The following is an 18,524-nucleotide window of genomic DNA, read 5'->3' on the forward strand; positions in this document are numbered from 1 at the left end:
GTTCATCAGTTGCTCTGTTGTTGTAGTAATAGTTACATGCTCAGTGTTGTCTAGGCCACCCTCCATCTATGTTCAAAACAGTATTTAATTTTATTCATTCATAGAGTTTGGGCATCACTGGCTCAACTGGCACTCCATTTTACGCATCTAATCTCAGTGTGGTATGCATTAAACTTACTAGCACTGTATAAATGCTATACATACATTCGAGCACTGAATGCAATAAATGAACTGCCCTTTGTTTTCACCAGGACAACAATTCTAACTTTAACGAGTCATCTGGACACAGTGCTTTATTTTTTACATTGAATAAAGTGAGGTATCAATCAAATCTTCCAAACAAACTGAACAGATGACAGAATTCTCAATTGCATGCCCATTTATTAAATATTTAAAATAGATGACAGATGGCCGAGCAGATGTCACAAAGGACTTGATTATATTGAGCTCCAGAAAGTTTGCATTAAGCTGTGCAGTGGAATCTCAATATGAATGCATGGCTGACTTCCAAAACCCACTAGTGGATATAGCTCAGCAGTGGTTATTTACACAGTTGTCAAGGTGAGTGTCCGATACACAAAAAAGCAGGACAAATCCAATCCAAACAATTACTGCTCCATTGGTCTACTTTACAGATGTAAAGTGATGGAGGATGTCATCAATAGTGCAATCAAGCAACACCTGCTCTGCAATAACCTGCTCAGTGGCACCCAGTTTGGGTTGTGCCAGGGCCGCTCCTGACCTCATTAAACCTTGCTTCACCAGTGGATATCAGTTAAGAATCATCTTATCTCCAGGACATTTCTGCAAGAGTTCCTCGGGGTAGTTTCCTATTCCCAACTATCTTTATCAAAGCTTCATCAATGACCTTCCCTCCATCACAAGGTCAGAAGTGGGATGCTCAATATGCAACACCATTCACAACTACTCAGACACTGAAGCAGTCCACGCTTTAATGCAACAAGATCTGGACAATGTTCAGGTTTGGGCTGATAATTGTGAGTAACATTCTGACCCAGGCTCAGAATACTCCAGAGGACCATAGAGTGCTCTATTGTTAGAGAGAGAGAGAGAGATAACTAATGGTGGTTTAACCTGAGGGTTAGCACTCAGTTTTCATTGTAAACACCCCATGGCATTCTAATTTATGATGTGGGAGTAGAATTCAAACCTAGCATACGTACATCAGGACAGTAAGAAATTACAGAAGATTGTGTGCACAGCCCAGACCACTGCGGAAGCCAACCTCCCATCCATGGACTCCATTGACACTTATAGCTGCCGCCAACCTTATCAAAGACCCCTCCCAACCCAGGAATGGTCTCTGACAACCCCTTTCATCAGACAGAAGGTTCAGAAGCTTGAACATACGCACCAACAGGTTCAAGAAGAGCTTCTTCTCTGCTGTTATTAGACTGCTGAACAGACCTCTCTAATTTCAAATAATGTTGATCTTGCTTTGTGTCCTTCCTATGCAGTAGTAACTTTGTAGGCCTCATTCTGTCTAAACACCCTAGGATCTGTATGACCTTATTTGCTATGATCTGATTGCACTGCTCGCTGCGTTTGGGTATATGTGACTACAATAAATCAAATCAAATCAAAGTTTGTTTAAAAAAAATCTACTGGAAAATGTTTTTCTCTAGAGAATGGTTAGAATGTGTAAGTCTCTGACAAGAAGTAATTGAGTTGAGTCATAGAGATGTGTCTAAGGGCAAGATGTATTTAAGACCTACCCACCTCTGCCACTTCCTCTGGCAGCTCCTTCCAGATATGCACCACCTTCGATGTGAAAAACTCCCCCTCAGGTCCCTTTGAAATCTTTCACCTCTCACCTTAACTCACGCCCTCTAGTTTTGAACTCGCTTACCCCGGAGAAAAGATTTGAGGGCGGGGCTGAAGTTTAACTTGATTTTCTTTTGTTGACTGGCTTGATGTAATGTTTCAGATGGAGAGTAGAGATCACTGAGTTCCTTTCTGCTTAAAGCTCATCGTGATTAGAAACATGAACACTGCCTTTCTCTGCACATGGTGTCTGATCTACTGAGCGTGGAGGTTGTGGTAGTGACACTGAGGGACAGAAAGTGCTGGAGAGACTCACCAGGTCTGGCAGTATCTATGGAGAGAAAAGCAGAGTTCTGAGGAAGGGTCACTGGACTTAAGACATTGTCTCTCTGCAGAAAGTAACAGACATGCTGAGTTTCTCCAGCACTTTCTGTCTTTGGTGCATTAATGAATTGCTTTCCCATGTGATTTTTAGACTGCGAACATTTTTAGAACTTCTGTCATGTAATCCAACTCAAAAACAAAGATTTCTTCCCCTCCCTTCTGTTTTTTTTTTGCCAATTATCCTAAATGTGTGGCCCTTGGTTCCCAGGCCATTTGCCAGTGGAAACAGTTGCTTCTTATTTAATCCATCAAAACAGCTCATAATTTGGAACAGCTTGTTCCATTTATTACTGAATGGAACAGTAGACGAATTAGATGTATTATTTGAAAGTGTGCAGGCACGATTACAAAGCTTGAAGCAGGCTGATGTCTGTTTTGTGTGTTGTAAAAGTAGCAGGTTCTGACAGTTTCAGGGTGAAGAGTGGCATGAAACGGGGCTGGGACTTCGATACTCTTTGTCATTTTCCTCTTCAGGCTCCTGACCAGTGCCTTCCCTGCAGAGATGGGAAGAGTTGACCCAATTATTATCGCCCCAATCTGACCAGACTCACTGGGGTAGAGTGCTGAGAATCAAGTCCACACACCCCCCGCCCTACCCCACTTTTCCCTGACTCGCCACAAAACTTAAAGGTTTCATAAAATGTGCAAAGTTGCACAAATTACCTGATCTTCTGAGTCATGGGCCATGTTTCTGTACTGATCAAGAATCACTTTTTATTGCAAGTAATTAAAAAATGGCTGCAGGTAAATAATTAGAATGCAACTATATTAATTTAAAAATCTAATTCCGGCTATAAACTACACCTGACATGAGGAGAGAAAGACAAACGGGGTTAAGAGAAAAGGTTATGGCAGAGGGGGAAAGCTCCAAAGATGGCTCAGAAGTCTTTGTTCCCAAGTTCTGTTGTTAAGGTGATCTTTATGATTCTTCTGCTTGCATGTTGCATCAATCATCTTTCTCCAGATGCTTCCACTGGCTGGTAAGAGACACAAGGTGGTCTGTTCCCTTATAAAAATATCTCTGACCTATCAGTTAAGGGTCACAGCTTACAAAACAACAGTTGCCAAACAGTTTTTGACAGGAAGTTTTGACTGCAGAGAACAGAGAAACCACACCCGAGTTGGAGAGGAACTCTCTCTTTCTCTACAACCTGTTTCCACCTCCAAGCTGTTCAGTGGCCTGAGAACCAACCACAAAGGTTTTGACAGCCAAAAAAGGTCTCTGTTGTCAATAGCTGGTCACTAGTCTACAGACCAATTAAATTCTTGTTGCCAACAAAAACTGCATCTGTACACCACCTCAGTTCCAAACTGATTATAACTCAAGCTTCAAGTATTGCTTGTTCAAACCCACCTGGCTTGCAATACAGGCCAGGTCACTTGCTTTCAAAGATTAGTTACCCTTTCAAACACAGGTCTTAAAACAACTCTTTCTCATTTCAATCCACAGTTTTGAAAACACAAAATAAAGGAATTGTTCTTACAAGACCATTTGGGGGCGGCACAGTGGCTCAGTGGTTCTCAATGCTGCCTCACAGTGCCAGGGACCCGGGCTCGATTTCACCCTCGGGTGACTGTCTGTGTGGAGTTTGCACATTCTCCCCATGTCTGTGGGGGTTTCCTCCGGGTAGTCTGGTTTCTTTCCACAGTCCAAAGATGTGTGGATTGGCCATGCTGAATTGCCCATGGTGTCCAGGGGTGCATGGGCTAAGTGAGTTAGCCATGGGAAATGCAGGGTTACAGGGATAAGGTCGAGAGTGAGTGTGGGTGGGATGGTCTTCGGAGGGTTGGTGTGGACTCAATGGGTTAAATGACCTGCTTCCACACTGTAGGGATTCCATAAAGACTGAAAGTGAAGCTGAAGATATAGCTCATTTGAATCAAAGAATTCCATTATGTTGATGATGCCATGTTAGTCAGCTACATGGAAATGCGACTACAGTGACAGACTGTTTTATCCCATGCCTGTGGGTTGGCCCAGCTGACAACAGTCCATCTTCCGCAGTTACACTGGCACCACCCCCCACCTTTTCCTCCGCTACATCAATGACTGTATCGGCGCTGCCTTGTGCTCCCACGAGGAGGTTGAACAGCTCATTCACTTTACCAACACCTTCCACCCCGATCTCAAATTTACCTGGACCGTATCAGACTCCTCCCTCCCCTTCCTAGACCTCTCCATTTCTATCTGGGGCGACCGAATCAACACGGACATTTACTATAAACCGACCGACTCCCACAGCTACCTAGATTACACCTCCTCCCACCCTGGCCCCTGTAAAAACGCCATCCCATATTCCCAATTCCTTCGTCTCCGCCGCATCTGCTCCCAGGAGGACCAGTTCCAATATCGTAGAACCCAGATGGCCTCCTTCTTCAAATACCTCAATTTCCCCCCAGACGTGATCGACGATGCTCTCCACCGCATCTCCTCCACTTCCCCCTCCTCCGCCCTTGAGCCCCGCCCCTCCAATCGCCACCAGGACAGAACCCCACTGGTCCTCACCTACCACCCCACCAACCTCCATATACATCATATCATCCGTCGTCATTTCCGCCACCTCCAAACGGACCCCACCACCAGGGATATATTTCCCTCCCCTCCCCTATCAGCATTCCGAAAAGACCACTCCCTCCGTGACTCTCTTGTCAGGTCCACACCCCCCACCAACCCAACCTCCACTCCCGGCACCTTCCCCTGCAACCGCAAGAAATGCAAAACTTGCACACGCACCTCCCCCTTTACTTCTCTCCAAGGCCCCAAGGGATCCTTCCATATCCGTCACAAATTCACCTGCACCTCCACACACATCATTTACTGCATCCGCTGCACCTGATGTGGCCTCCTCTATATTGGGGAGACAGGCCACCTACTTGCGGAACGTTTCAGAGAACACCTCTGGGACACCTGGACCAACCAACCCAACCACCCCGTGACTCAACACTTCAACTCCCCCTCCCACTCCACCAAGGCCATGCCGGTCCTTGGACTCCTCCATCGCCAGACCATAGCAACACGACGGTTGGAGGAAGAGCGCCTCATCTTCTGCCTAGGAACCCTCCAACCACAAGGGATGAACTCAGACTTCTCCAGTTTCCACATTTCCCTTCCCCCCACCTTGTCTCAGTCCCAACCCTCGAACTCAGCACCACCTTCCTAACCTGCAATCTTCTTCCTGACCTCTCTGCCCCCACCCCCACTCCGCCTATCACCCTCACCTTGACCTCCTTCCACCTATCACATTTCCAATGCCCCTCCCCCAAGTCCCTCCTCCCTACCTTTTATCTTAGCCTGCTTGGCACACTTTCCTCATTCCTGAAGAAGGGCTGATGCCCGAAATGTCGATTTTCCTGCTCCTTGGATACTGCCTGACCTGCTGCGTTTTTCCAGCAACACATTTTCAGCTCTGATCTCCAGCATCTGCAGTCCCCACTTTCTGGATTAGTGGTGCTGGAAGAGCACAGCAGTTCAGGCAGTATCCGAGGATGCTGCCTGAACTGCTGTGCTCTTCCAGCACCACTAATCCAGTATTTGATTTTCAGCATCTGCAGTCATTGTTTTTACCTTGTTGATTTTAGTCCCCACTTTCTCCCAGTTGACAATAAGAAAACTATAGCTGACGTGAGATGAGCCATGATCGAATTATGAGCAGCGCAGCATCGAGGGGCTGAATTACCTTCTGCAGCTTCTGCTTTTTGCCTGGTTATGGGGCAGTGTCATGGAATCACAGAGCCACAGATGTGCACTGCACGGAAACAGACTCTTTGGTCCAACTCATGCTGACCAGATATCCGAAACTAATCTAGTCTCATTCCCCAGCATTTTGCCCATATCCCTCTAAACCTTCCTATTCATATACCCTTCCAGATGCCTTTTAAATGTTGTAATTGTACCAGCCTCCTCCATTTCCTCTGGCAGCTCATTCCATACACATACCACCCTCTGCCTGAAAAAGTTGCCCCTTAGATCCTTTTCAAATTTTTCCCCTCTCACTTTAACCCGATGCCCTCTTGTTTTGGACTCCCCCATCCCAGGGCAAAGACCTTGGCTGTTCACCCTATCCATGCCCCTCATGATTTTATAAACTTTTACGAGGTCACCCCTCAGCTTTTTCCCTCGAGTTTTTGAGATAATACTCTGCCTCAAATCCTGGTATTCTGTCTCTACAGCGACAACAGCCTGTTGTCTAATGCAGAACCCATTGTACACATATCTCAAAACAGCTTTTGGCTCACTCACAAAACATGCACCATAAACCATCAAGCTGACTGTTCAGACCCATGGATTATGAGACCTGGCTCCTCAGCACCTTTCCAAGTTATTCCCAAGAGAAACTGGACAACATTTATTTTTGATGTCTGGGTCTCATTCTCTTGAACTCATGGAAGGCACAAGGGTGACAAGTTTCCCCAAAGACAACGCCAGGCTTACAGTTAGGAAGCAGGGCTGCTTTCTCTGGATCAGATACCTGACACAGAATGCAAAATAGACATGTTCCCAAGGATATTCTGTGTTTTTTTTTGGTTATTCACTTGGGGGACATGGCATCACTGGCTTTGTCAGCATTTATTACCCGTCCCTTGTTGCCCTTGAGAAGGTGGTGGTGAGCTGCCTTCTTGAACCGCTGCAGTCCGTGTGCTATAGGTAGACCCACTGTTAGGGAGGAATTTCCAGGAATTTGACTCATGAAGAGTCATGGAGTCAAACAGCAGGCCCTTAGCCCACCAGGTCTATGCCGATCAACAAACACCAAACTACACTAATCCCACTTACTGCAGTTGGTCCCATAACCAATAATGCCTTGGCATTTTAAGTACTCTTCCAGATGTTCCTTAAATATTGCGAGAGTATTTCCTTCCACCACCTGTCAGACAGCATGTTCCATATTTCCCATATCTCATCTAAAACACTTGCTCCTCCCCTGTACTTTCTGCTCTTAGACACATTTGCCATGGGGGAAGAGGTTCTCACAATCTACTCTTCCGATGCCTCTCGTAATTCTGTAGACCGCAATCAGATTCCCCCACCCCTCAGTCTCTCTGTTCCAAGGAAGACAATCCAAGTCTATCCAGTCTCTCCTCATATCTGAGACTTTCCACCTCAGGCAGCATCCTGGTGAATCTCCTCCATAACTGCTCCAATACAATCACACCCTTTCAATAGTGTGGTGACCAGTACTACACACTGTACTCCATCTGTAGCCAAATCAATGTTTTATGAGGTTAGAACTAGACATCCTTGCTCCCATATTCTATGCCCTGGTTAATGAAGGCAAAAATCTTGTATGATTTTTTTTCACCACCCTATTGATCTGTGCTGACGTCTTCGGGAATCAAAGGATTTGTACACCAAGGTCCCTTGGTTCCTCAGTACTCCCTAGGGAGCCACCATTCATTGAGTAGGTCCTTTCCTTATTAGACCGACCAAAATGCATGACCTCACACTTATCAGGATTAAATTCCATCTGTCACTGCTGTGTCCGATTTCCCAGCTGATCGATATCAGACTGTAACCTGAGATCATCGTCCTCACTATCAACAACACCACCAATTGTCCTGTCATATAAAAACGTACTCATTTTACGTTCGACGTTCACATCCATGTCATCAAAGTGAATAATAAACAGTAAGGATACTAGCACCGATCCCTGTGGTACACTGCTAGTCACAGGCCTCCAATCAATAAACATCCCTCCACCATCACCCTTTGCCTCTTGTTTACAAACCAATTCTGGATCCAGTTTGCTAAATTGCCTTGGATGCTAACTTACCCTCGTCCTTCTAGAGGGTTGAGGTAGTTGGGTCAGAAGATGCTATTGAGGAGCTTGAGTCACTTGTTGCCCTGCGTCCTGTGGACAGTACACACTGCTGTGACTCTGCCTCACCAATGAAGGGGAGTGAATTTTGGAGTCTGTAGATGGGATGCCAATCAATTAGGCTCCTTTGCCCTGGCTGGGGTTGAGCTTCTTGAATGTGACTGCAGCTGCACTCATTAAGGCAGGCCAATGGGCGACCTCATAGAGGTTTATCAAATCGTGTTGGACATGGATAGGGTGGATAGACAAAGCTTTTTTTCCTAGAATGGGGGATGTCCGAAACTAGAGGGCATAGATTTAAGCTGAGGAGGGAAAGATTCAAAAAGGACCTGAGGGATAACATTTTCATGCAGACGGTGATGTGCAAATGGACTGAGCTGCCAGGGGAAATGGTGGAGGCGGAAACAATTACAACACTTCAAAGGCATCTGGATGGGTGCATGAATAGGAAGGAATTAGAGGGATATGGGCCAAATGGGATGAGGTCAGATTGGGATGTCTTTTTGGCATGGATGAGTTGGACTGAAGGGGGTGTTTCTGTGCTGTACATCTGTATGACTCTGAGAGAGTGGTATTTGATCACATTCCTGGTTTGTGCTTTCTAGCTATGGACAGGAGTTAGTGAGTCAGGAGGTGGGCTACTTGCTGAAGGAGTTTGAGTGTCCCACTTGCTCTTGTAGCCACATGGCTACATGGCTATTCCAGTTTGGTTTCAAGAAAATGAAAACTCGCAGGAAGTTGATAATACAAGTGGCTTTTCTTTTGGCCAGAATGCCTTGACTTGTTCTGAATTTAAGTTTTTTTTTCCCCTTTTGCCTCTTTGGCTGAAACTGTATTAGTGTATTTCCAAGGCTCACAATCACGGGAATATTTTTTTTCCCATATGTAATTCTCAACAGCAAATGCCAGCCAGTGATTACACCATAAGGGCTATTGTAGCTGAACATACATAGATGAAGAGCCAGAATATAATATATACACATTGTGTATTTATTTTCAAGCACAATTAATTGTTCTGATCTGGAAGGCCTTAGACACTAGTGAAAGCTAATCAAATCATCATTTTCAATGACTTCATCATTCAATATATCATAGAAGCACTACAGTGTAGAAGCAGGCCATTCAGCCCATTGAATCCACACTAACACTCTGAACAGCATCCCACCCAGATCCACCTCCCCTTATCCTATGACCCTCCATTTCCAACTGCTAATCCTGCTAAACTGCACATCTTTGGACTATGTGAGGAATCCAGAGCACTTGGAGCAAACTCATGCAGACACGGGGAGAATGTGCAAACTCCACACAGACAGTCGCCAGAGGATGCGATCAAACCACTGAGCCACCATTGGGTGATCATGGCTGATCATCCAACTTAATAGCCTGTTCCTATTCTTCCCCATAGCCTTTGATCCCATTCGCTCCAAATCCCCAGCTATATACCACTCCTTCTTGAAGTCAGACAATATTTTGGCCTCAACTGCTTTCTGCGGCAGTGAATTCTAAGGCTCCCCACTCGCTGGATGAAGAAATTTCTCCTCATCTCGGACCGAAATGGTTAACCCAGTCTCCCTAGACTGAGACTAGGAGAAAGTTAGTACTGCAGATGCTGGAGATCAGAGACAAAGAGTGTGGTGCTGGAAAAGCACAGCAGGTCAGGCAGCATCAGAGGAGCAGGAGAATTGACGTTTCAGGCATAATTCCTGATGTAGGGCTTATGTCCGAAATGTTGGTTCTCCTGCTCCTCGATGCTGTCTGACTGGCTATACTTTTCCAGCACCTCACTCTTTGTCTCTAGACTGAAACCCCTAATTCTGGTCTCCACCACTTTCGGGAACATCTTTCTTCCATCTAACCTGTATACTCCGATTAGAATATTACAGGTTTCTATGAGACCTTCCATCATTCTTCTGAATTCCAGGGAATGCAATCCGAACTGATTCTCCCTCTTCTCATTCATCAGTCTTGCCATCATTCCATGATAGAGTCCAGTACCTTCACAGTTGATGCATTATCTTCCAGATAAAAGAACAACTGAGTCAAGACCCAATTCAGGCATTCACAACTGATTCCCAATTCAGGCCTTCACAACTGATTCACAACTCAGGCACTCAGAGTGGAGATAGTACCCATTAGTCACATTGATGTTGCCTCCAGTGATAAATTGAGCAACATTTCTGCACTCAATACATGTCGAACAATTGCCAGCTTGAATTTTTCATATTTGTCTCAAAGTCTTGAGTGTAGAGGCTGACTTTCAGAAGCAAGGTGAGCCCCTCAACATGAGGTAAAATCATTAATCCACCCACAGGAGGCGCAATTGTCTCTTGTTCCTAACACATGCCTGCGATGTAATTAGTTATGATCAAATTTAACCTAGTGGTGCCATAAGTCATACAACACCACGTTAAAGTCAGGTCAGGCAGCATCCAAGGAGCAGGAGAGTTGATATTTCGGGCATAAGCACTTTATCTGATGAAGGGCTTATGCCTGAAACATCAACTCTCCTGCTCTTCAGATGCTGATGACATGCTGTGTTTTCCAGCACCACACATTTCGACTCTGATCTCCCGTATCTGACTTTCTCCAGGTTATAGACCAACAGGTTTATTTGAAATCATAAGCTTTCAGAGCACTGCTCCTCCAGGTGAACCAAAAGCTTGTGATTTGAAATAAACCTACTGGACTATAACTTGGTGTCACATGACTTTATCCATCCCAGTCCAACACTGACACCTACACATCCTGGTTAACCTAATGGTGGATAGGAAGAGCAGGACAGTTCAATGATGCATGGATTGAGGTAACTGATATTAGATATTGTCTTGGCAGAGGTAGCAGGAGAAAACCCTCCTGCTAAAAGCACATTGTTAAGGGTTAGATTTCTCCTGCAAAGATCACTGATTGTTCATAGGCAATACATTGGAACAACGTTTTGCATACTCAGATCTTTTGTTCCTGTTTAAGTTTGCTCCTTCTTTTTGGGGCATGGCTCCTTTTACAAAGTGTTTCTTATTTGCCAAATATATTTTTAACTATCAGCGTTCAGCCGAATTGTCACAAATTGGCAAAATGAAGCTTCTGATGTCATAAAATGCAGCCTACTGAGGAAATGCATTGCTGAGGGCAATTCAGGATACTCTGTGCGATGTGCCAAAGTTGTACTCAACGCAAGGGATGTTTGTTGAAAAAAAAAGGCATCCAATTTCGGAAATACAAGACTGGAAATTTAATGCTTTAAGTCAATAACACCAGAAGAATAACTTAGCTTGAGATTATGTAAATAAATGTTTGCATAAACATAATTTGTGTATCCTTATCACAGCTCCTTCAACAGCGCCTCCCAAACCCACAACCTTTACCAGCGAGAAGAATAAGGCAGCTGAGTAATGGGAACACCATCACTCTCAAGTACCCCTCTAAGGCATCCTGACTTGGAAATGTATTGATGCCCCTTCAGTGTCGCTGGGTCAAATTCCCTCCCAAAGAAAATTGTGGATTTACTACAGCATGTGGACGCTCTTTGATCTGCCCATAATTTATTGGTCTTCATGAGTCAGGAGTTGACCCCCAGCCAAGTGTTGCAGACACGGCGTGCTGTGGGACATACTAAAGCCTGGAGTAGTTGCCACCAAGACACAGTGGGGAAAGATCACCGTCTGAGGTCTTTCGGCCAAAGTTAAATGGGGATCCATTCAGTTATATGTAAATCCAACCTTGCACAGGGAAGGAATACTATATGTTTGTTTGTTGGATAGAGTCAAACTCCAATGTTTATTTGTTTTCTTCATATGCTACTGAACTGAACCCAAACTGCTTTAGTCACTAGCTATATATATTTTTAATGAATAAAATATATTTTTGAAGTAAAACAATGCATGGACTACAGCGGTTCAAGAAGGTAGCTCATCACCATCTTCCCCAAGGGCATTGGCGATGGACAGGCAGTGGTACCCACATCTCAGAAAAGAATAAGCACTTTGGTAGTGGGATAGCACACTAGTGCCACTTGCAGCCAGTTAAAGGGCTGAATTTTATTCAGGGTTGTGGGATTCTGAGATCAGGGTGGAACACAGCTGGCAAACATATTCGATTGGCATGGAGTGGTCTCAGTGTTTTGTTTTCCGGAGGTGTTCTCCTCCGAAAGAGACCCCTGTGGGCATGATATTCGATAAGGGAGGTTTAGAACATAGAACATAGAACATTACAGCACAGTACAGCCCCTTCAGCCCTCAACGTTGCACCGGCCTGCGAAATCATCTAACCTACATCATTCCATTTTCATCCATATATTTATCCAATGACTATTTAAATGCCCTTAAAGTTGATGAGTTTACTACTGTTGCAGGCAGTGCATTCCACGTCCCTACTACTCTCAAGGTAAAGAAACTACTCTGACATCTATCCTATATCTATCACCCCTCAGTTTAAAGCTATGTATCCTTGTGCTAGCCATCACCATCCAAAGAAATAGGCTCCCACTGTCCACCCTCTGATTATCTTGTATGTCTCAATTAAGTCACCTCTCAACCTTCTTCTCTCTAACGAAAACAGCCTCAAGTCCCTCAGCCTTCCCTCATAAGACCATCCCTCCATACCAGGCAACATCCTAGTAAATCTCCTCTGAACCCTTTTCAAAGCTTCCACATCCTTCCTATAATGCGGTGACCAGAATTGTACACAATACTCCAAGTGTAGCCACACAGAGTTTTGTACAGTTACAGCATGACCTCTTGGCTCCAAAACTCAATCCCTCTCCCTATAAAAGCTAACTGTATGCCTTCTTAACAACCCTATCAACCTGGGTGACAGCTTTCAGAGATCTATGTACAGGGACACCAAGATCTCTCTACTCATCTACGCTACCAAGAATCTTACCATTAGCCCAGTATTCTTTATTCCTGTTATTCCTTCCAAAGTCAATCACCTCATGCATTTCTGCATTACCCTCCATTTGCCATCTCTCAGCTCAGCTCTGCAGCTTATCGATGTTCCCCTGTAACCTGCGACATCTTTCAGCACTCTCCACAACTCTACCGACCTTAATGTCATCCACAAATTTACTCACCCATCCTTCTACACCCTCATCCAGGTCAGTTATAAAAATGACAAACATCAGTGGACCCAAAACAGATCTTTGTGGTACACCACAAGTAACTGAACTCCAGGATTAATACTTCCCATCAAACATCACCCTCTGTCTTCTTTCAGTTAGCCAAGTTCTGATCCAAACCGCTAAATCACCCTCAGTCCCATGCCTCTGTATTTTGTGCAATAGCCTACCGTGGGGAACCTTATCAAATGCCTTACTGAAATCCGTATACACCACATCAACTACTTTACCCTCATCCATCTGCTTGGTCACCTTCTCAAAGAACTCAATAAGGTTTGTGAGGCACGACCTACCCTTCACAAAACCGTGTTTACTATCCCTAATCAAAGTATTCCTCTTGAAGTGATTATAAATCCTATCTTTTATAATCCTGTCCAACACTTTACCCACAACTGAAGTAAGGCTCACTGGTCTATAATCACCAGAGTTGTATCGCCTCCCCTTATTGAACAAGGGGACAACAGTTGTTATCCTCCAGTCTTCTGGCACTATTCCTGTAGACAATGATGACATAAAGATCAAAGCCAAAGGCTCTGCAATCTCCTTCTTGTGTCTCAGTATTTTCCGCGACCTCATTGTCATTTTCCTGTATGAATACTGACTAAAAATATTCATATCATGCTTCTCCTATCTCCTCAGACTCCATGCCCAACTTTCCACTACTGTCCTTGATTGGCCCTAATCTACTCTCGTCATTCTTTTATTCATGACTTAGCTATAGAAAGCTTTAGGGTTTTCCTTGATCCTATCTGCCAATGACTTCTTATGTCCCCTCCTGGCTCCTCTTTGCTCTATGTTTAGGTCCTTCCTGGCTAACTTGTACCACTCAAGCGCCCTAACTAAGCCTTCACGTCTCATCCTAACATAATCTTTCTTCTTCTTCTTGACAAGAGATTCAACTTCTTTAATAAACCATGGCTCCTTCTCTCGACAACTACCTCCCTGCCTGAAAGGTATATATTTATCAAGGACCCGCAATAGCTAATCCTTGAATAAGCTTCACATTTCAATTGTGTTTCCTTCTCCATCCTAAGTCTTGCCAAATTGCATCATAATCACATTTCTCACAGCGATAACGTTTGCCCTGTAGTTTAGACCTATCCCTTTCCATTGTTAAGTAAACATAACCAAATTGCGGTCACCATCACCAAAGTGCTCACCTACCTCCAAAGCTAACACCTGGCCCGGTTCATTACCTAGTACCAAATCCAACGCAACCATGCCTCTTTTAGGCCTGTCTACATACTGTGGATTAGTGGTGCTGAAAGAGCACAGCAGTTCAGGCAGCATCCAAGTAGCTTCGAAATCGACGTTTCGGGCAAAAGCCCTTCTTCAGGAATAAAGGCAGTCAGCCTGGAGCATGGAGAGATAAGCTAGACGAGGGTGGGGGTGGGGAGAAAGTAGCATAGAGTACAATGGGTGAGTGGGGGAGGGGATGAAGGTGATAGGTCAGGGAGGAGAGGGTGGAGTGGATAGGTGGAAAAGGAGATAGGCAAGTAGGAAAAGTCCGGATAAGTCATGGGTTCAGTGCTGAGCTGGAAGTTTAGAACTAGGGTGAAGTGGAGGAAGGGGAAATGAGGAAACTGTTGAAGTCCACATTGATGCCCTGGGGTTGAAGTGTTCCGAGGCGGAAGATGAGGCGTTCTTCCTCCAGGCGTCTGGTGGTGAGGGAGCGGCGGTGAAGGAGGCCCAGGACCTCCATGTCCTCGGCAGAGTGGGAGGGGGAGTTGAAATGTGGGGCCACAGGGCGGTGTGGTTGATTGGTGCTGGTGTCCCAGAGATGTTCCCTAAAGCACTCTGCTAGGAGGCATCCAGTCTCCCCAATGTAGAGGAGACCGCATCGGGAGCAGCAGATACAATAAATGATATTAGTGGATGTGCAAGTAAAACTTTGATGGATGTATAAGGCTCCTTTTGAGCCTTGGACAGAGGTGAGGGAGGAGGTGTGGGCACAGGTTTTACAGTTCCTGCGGTGGCAGGGGAAAGTGCCAGACGGGAAGGTTGGTTGTAGGGGGGCGTGGGCCTGACCAGGTAGTCACGGAGGGAACGGTCTTTGCGGAAGGTGGAAAGGGGTGGGGAGGGAAATATATCCCTGGTGGTGGGGTCTTTTTGGAGGTGGCGGAAATGCCGGCAGATGATTTAGTTTATGCGAAGGTTGTTAGGGTGGGAGGTGAGCACCAGGAGCGTTCTGTCCTTGTTACGGTTGGAGGGGTGGGGTCTGAGGGCGGAGGTGCGGGATGTAGTCGAGATGCATTGGAGGGCATCTTTAACCATATGGGAAGGGAAATTGCGATCTCTAAAGAAGGAGGCCATCTGGTGTGTTCTGTGGTGGAACTGGTCCTCCTGGAAGCAGATCCGGCAGAGGCGGAGGAATTGGGAATACGGGATGGCATTTTTGCAAGAGGTAGGGTGGGAAGAGGTGTAATCCAGGTAGCTGTGGGTTTGTAAAAAATGTCAGTGTCAAGTCGGTCATCACTAATGGAGATGGAGAGGTCCATAGAGGAGAGGGAGGTGTCAGAGATGGTCCAGGTAAATTTAAGGTCAGGGTGGAATGTGTTGGTGAAGTTGATGAATTGCTCAACCTCCTCGCGGGAGCACGAGGTGACGCCAATGCAGTCATCAATGTAGCGGAGGAAGAGGTGGGGAGTGGTGCCGGTGTAATTACAGAAGATCAACTGCTCTACGTAGCCAACAAAGAGACAGGCATAGCTGGGGCCCATATGTGTGCCCATGGCTACCCCTTTGGTCTGGAGGAAGTGGGAGGATTCAAAGGAGAAATTGTTAAGGGTGAGGACCAGTTCAGCCAAACGAATGAGAGTGTCTGTAGAAGGGTACTGTTGGGGACGTCTGGAGAGGAAAAAACGGAGGGCTTGGAGGCCCTGGTCATGGCGGATGGAGGTGTAGAGGGATTGGATATCCATGGTGAAGATAAGGCATTGGGGGCCGGGGAAACGGAAGTCTTGGAGGAGGTGGAGGGTGTGGGTGGTGTCTCGAATGTATGTGGGGAGTTCCTGGACTAGGGGGGATAGGACAGTGTCGAGGTAGGTAGAGATGAGTTCAGTGGGGCAGGAGCATGCTGAGACAATGGGTCGGCCAGTGTGGTCAGGCTTGTGGATCTTGGGAAGGAGGTAGAACCGGGCAGTGCGGGGTTCCCGGACTATGAGGTTGGAAGCTGTGGGTGGGAGATCTCCTGAGGTGATGAGGTTCTGTATTGTCTGGGAGATGATGGTTTGGTGATGGGGGGATGGGGTCATGGTCGAGGGGGCAGTAGGAAGATACTGAGTCAGGAAACCCTTTTGCACACATTGGACAAAAACTTACCTATCTAAAGTACTCAAACTATAGTATTTACAGTCATTATTTGGAAAGTTAAAGACTCCATAACAACTATCCTGTTACTCCAGCTCCTATTGAGGATCATCTTTGCAATTCTTTCCTCTACATCCCTGGAACATATCGAAAACTCCCAATACAGTGACCTCCCCTTTCCTGTTTCTAACTTCAGCCCATATTACTTCAGTAGATGAGTCCTCAAATGTCCTTTCTGCCACCGTAATACTGTCCTTGACTGACAATGCCACACCTCCCCCTCTTTTACCATCTCCTCTGAACATCTAAACCCCAGAACCTGCAACAACCAGGCCTGTCCCTTCTCTACCCATATCTCCGAAATGGCCACAACACTGAAGACCTCAGGTACCAACCCATGCTGCAAATTCACCCACCTTAGTCCATATGCTCTTGCCGTGGACACACTTCAAACCAACTTCCTGCTGGCCGGTGCCATCTTGTGATCTTGAAACCTTATTTCTGACCTCATTCCTCTCAACTGCCTGGACACTGGAGCTACAATTCAGGTTCCCATCCCCTGCTGAATTAGTTTAAACCCTCTCGAAGAGTATTAGCAAATTTCCCTCCCAGAATATTGGTACCCCTCTGGATCAGGTATAGACCATCCTGTGTGTAGAGGTTCTACCTACCCCAGAATGAGTCCCAGTTATCTAGGGATCTGAATCCCTCCCTCCTGCACCATCCCTGTAGCCATGTTGTTCAACTCCTCTCTCTCCTTATTCCTCATCACGTGGCACGAGCAACAAACCAGAGATGACAACACTGTTTGTTCTAGCTCTAAACTTCCACCCAGTTCCCTGAATTTCTGCCTTAAATCCCCATTCCTTTTCCTACCAATGTCATTAGGGCCTATGTGAATCACAACTTGAGGCTGCTCCCCCTCCCCCTTGAGGATCCGGAAGACATCACAAACCTGAGAGACAATGCACCAACTGCGAGTCTCTCTCATTCCCATAGAATCTCCTGTCTGTCCCCCTAACTATGGAGTCCCTAATGACTAATGCGCTGCTCATCTCCCCCCTTCCCTTCTGAGCAACAGACAGACTCTGTGCCAGAGACCTGTGCCCCATTGCTTACCCCTGGTAAGTCATCCCCCTGAAGAGTATTTAAAACGGTATGCTTGTTATTGAGGGGAACAGCCATAGGGGATCGCTGCACTGCCTGCCAGTTCCCTATCTGTAACCCGTCTGCCTTTTTCTTATACCTGAGTTATGAATACCTCCCTGTAACCCCTTTCAATCACCCCCTCTGCCTCCCGAATGATCAGATGTTCACCCAGCTCCAGCTCCAGTTCCCTAACGCGATTTCCGAGGAGCTGGAGTTGGGTGCATTTCCGCAGATGATGTCACTGGGGACACTAGTGGTGACCCTTAACTCCCACATTCTGCAGGAGGAACATTCAACTGCCCCAATCTCCATCCCCACTATCCTAAATTCCCAAAGACACTATTGAAAAATTAATTAAAAGAAAGCTTATCCATCTTATTTTGGTTAGAGGAGGAGGATGGGTGGGAGATACTACCTAAGTTGTGTTTCAGGTAACGCAAACATTCAAATATATTACTTCACTTACTCAGCGGTCCCATGTCTGCTCCTGCTCAGCGTACACTCCGCCTATACACGCTGTGAGGCTGCAAGCTAGTCAGAGAGCAAGAGCGTTGGGCACTGCTAGAATGGGTCACAAACTGCGAGGGTCTCCTGATAATATGGAAGTGACTGAGTGAAAATTAAAATTCGGCATGGCCATGGGCACACTATCAGAAAGCCAAACCCTCAAGTGGTGATGGTTGAGGCTTCATGAGGATTGCATCTCACTCGTGCAGTTCTGTCTGTCGGGGCAGGAAGGTGTCAGTCCCAGTGAATATTAGCCCCCACCCCTATCCACAGATAACCACAAGGAGGCTACCATCTGAAGGCAATGATCTGCCCATGTGACCCAGCTCTTTTCCACTGTTGTCGAAATGCCAGTAGTCCCATTGCTTGGCTACACTTTGGCCTTTAATTATCTGACCGCCCCAGGGGAGAAAACATCTCCTCCATCTGCCGCTAGGGAATCTCACCAAACAACGGGACAG

Source organism: Chiloscyllium punctatum, chromosome 5 (assembly GCF_047496795.1).
Source record: "Chiloscyllium punctatum isolate Juve2018m chromosome 5, sChiPun1.3, whole genome shotgun sequence".
In the NCBI taxonomy this organism is placed as follows: domain Eukaryota; kingdom Metazoa; phylum Chordata; class Chondrichthyes; order Orectolobiformes; family Hemiscylliidae; genus Chiloscyllium; species Chiloscyllium punctatum.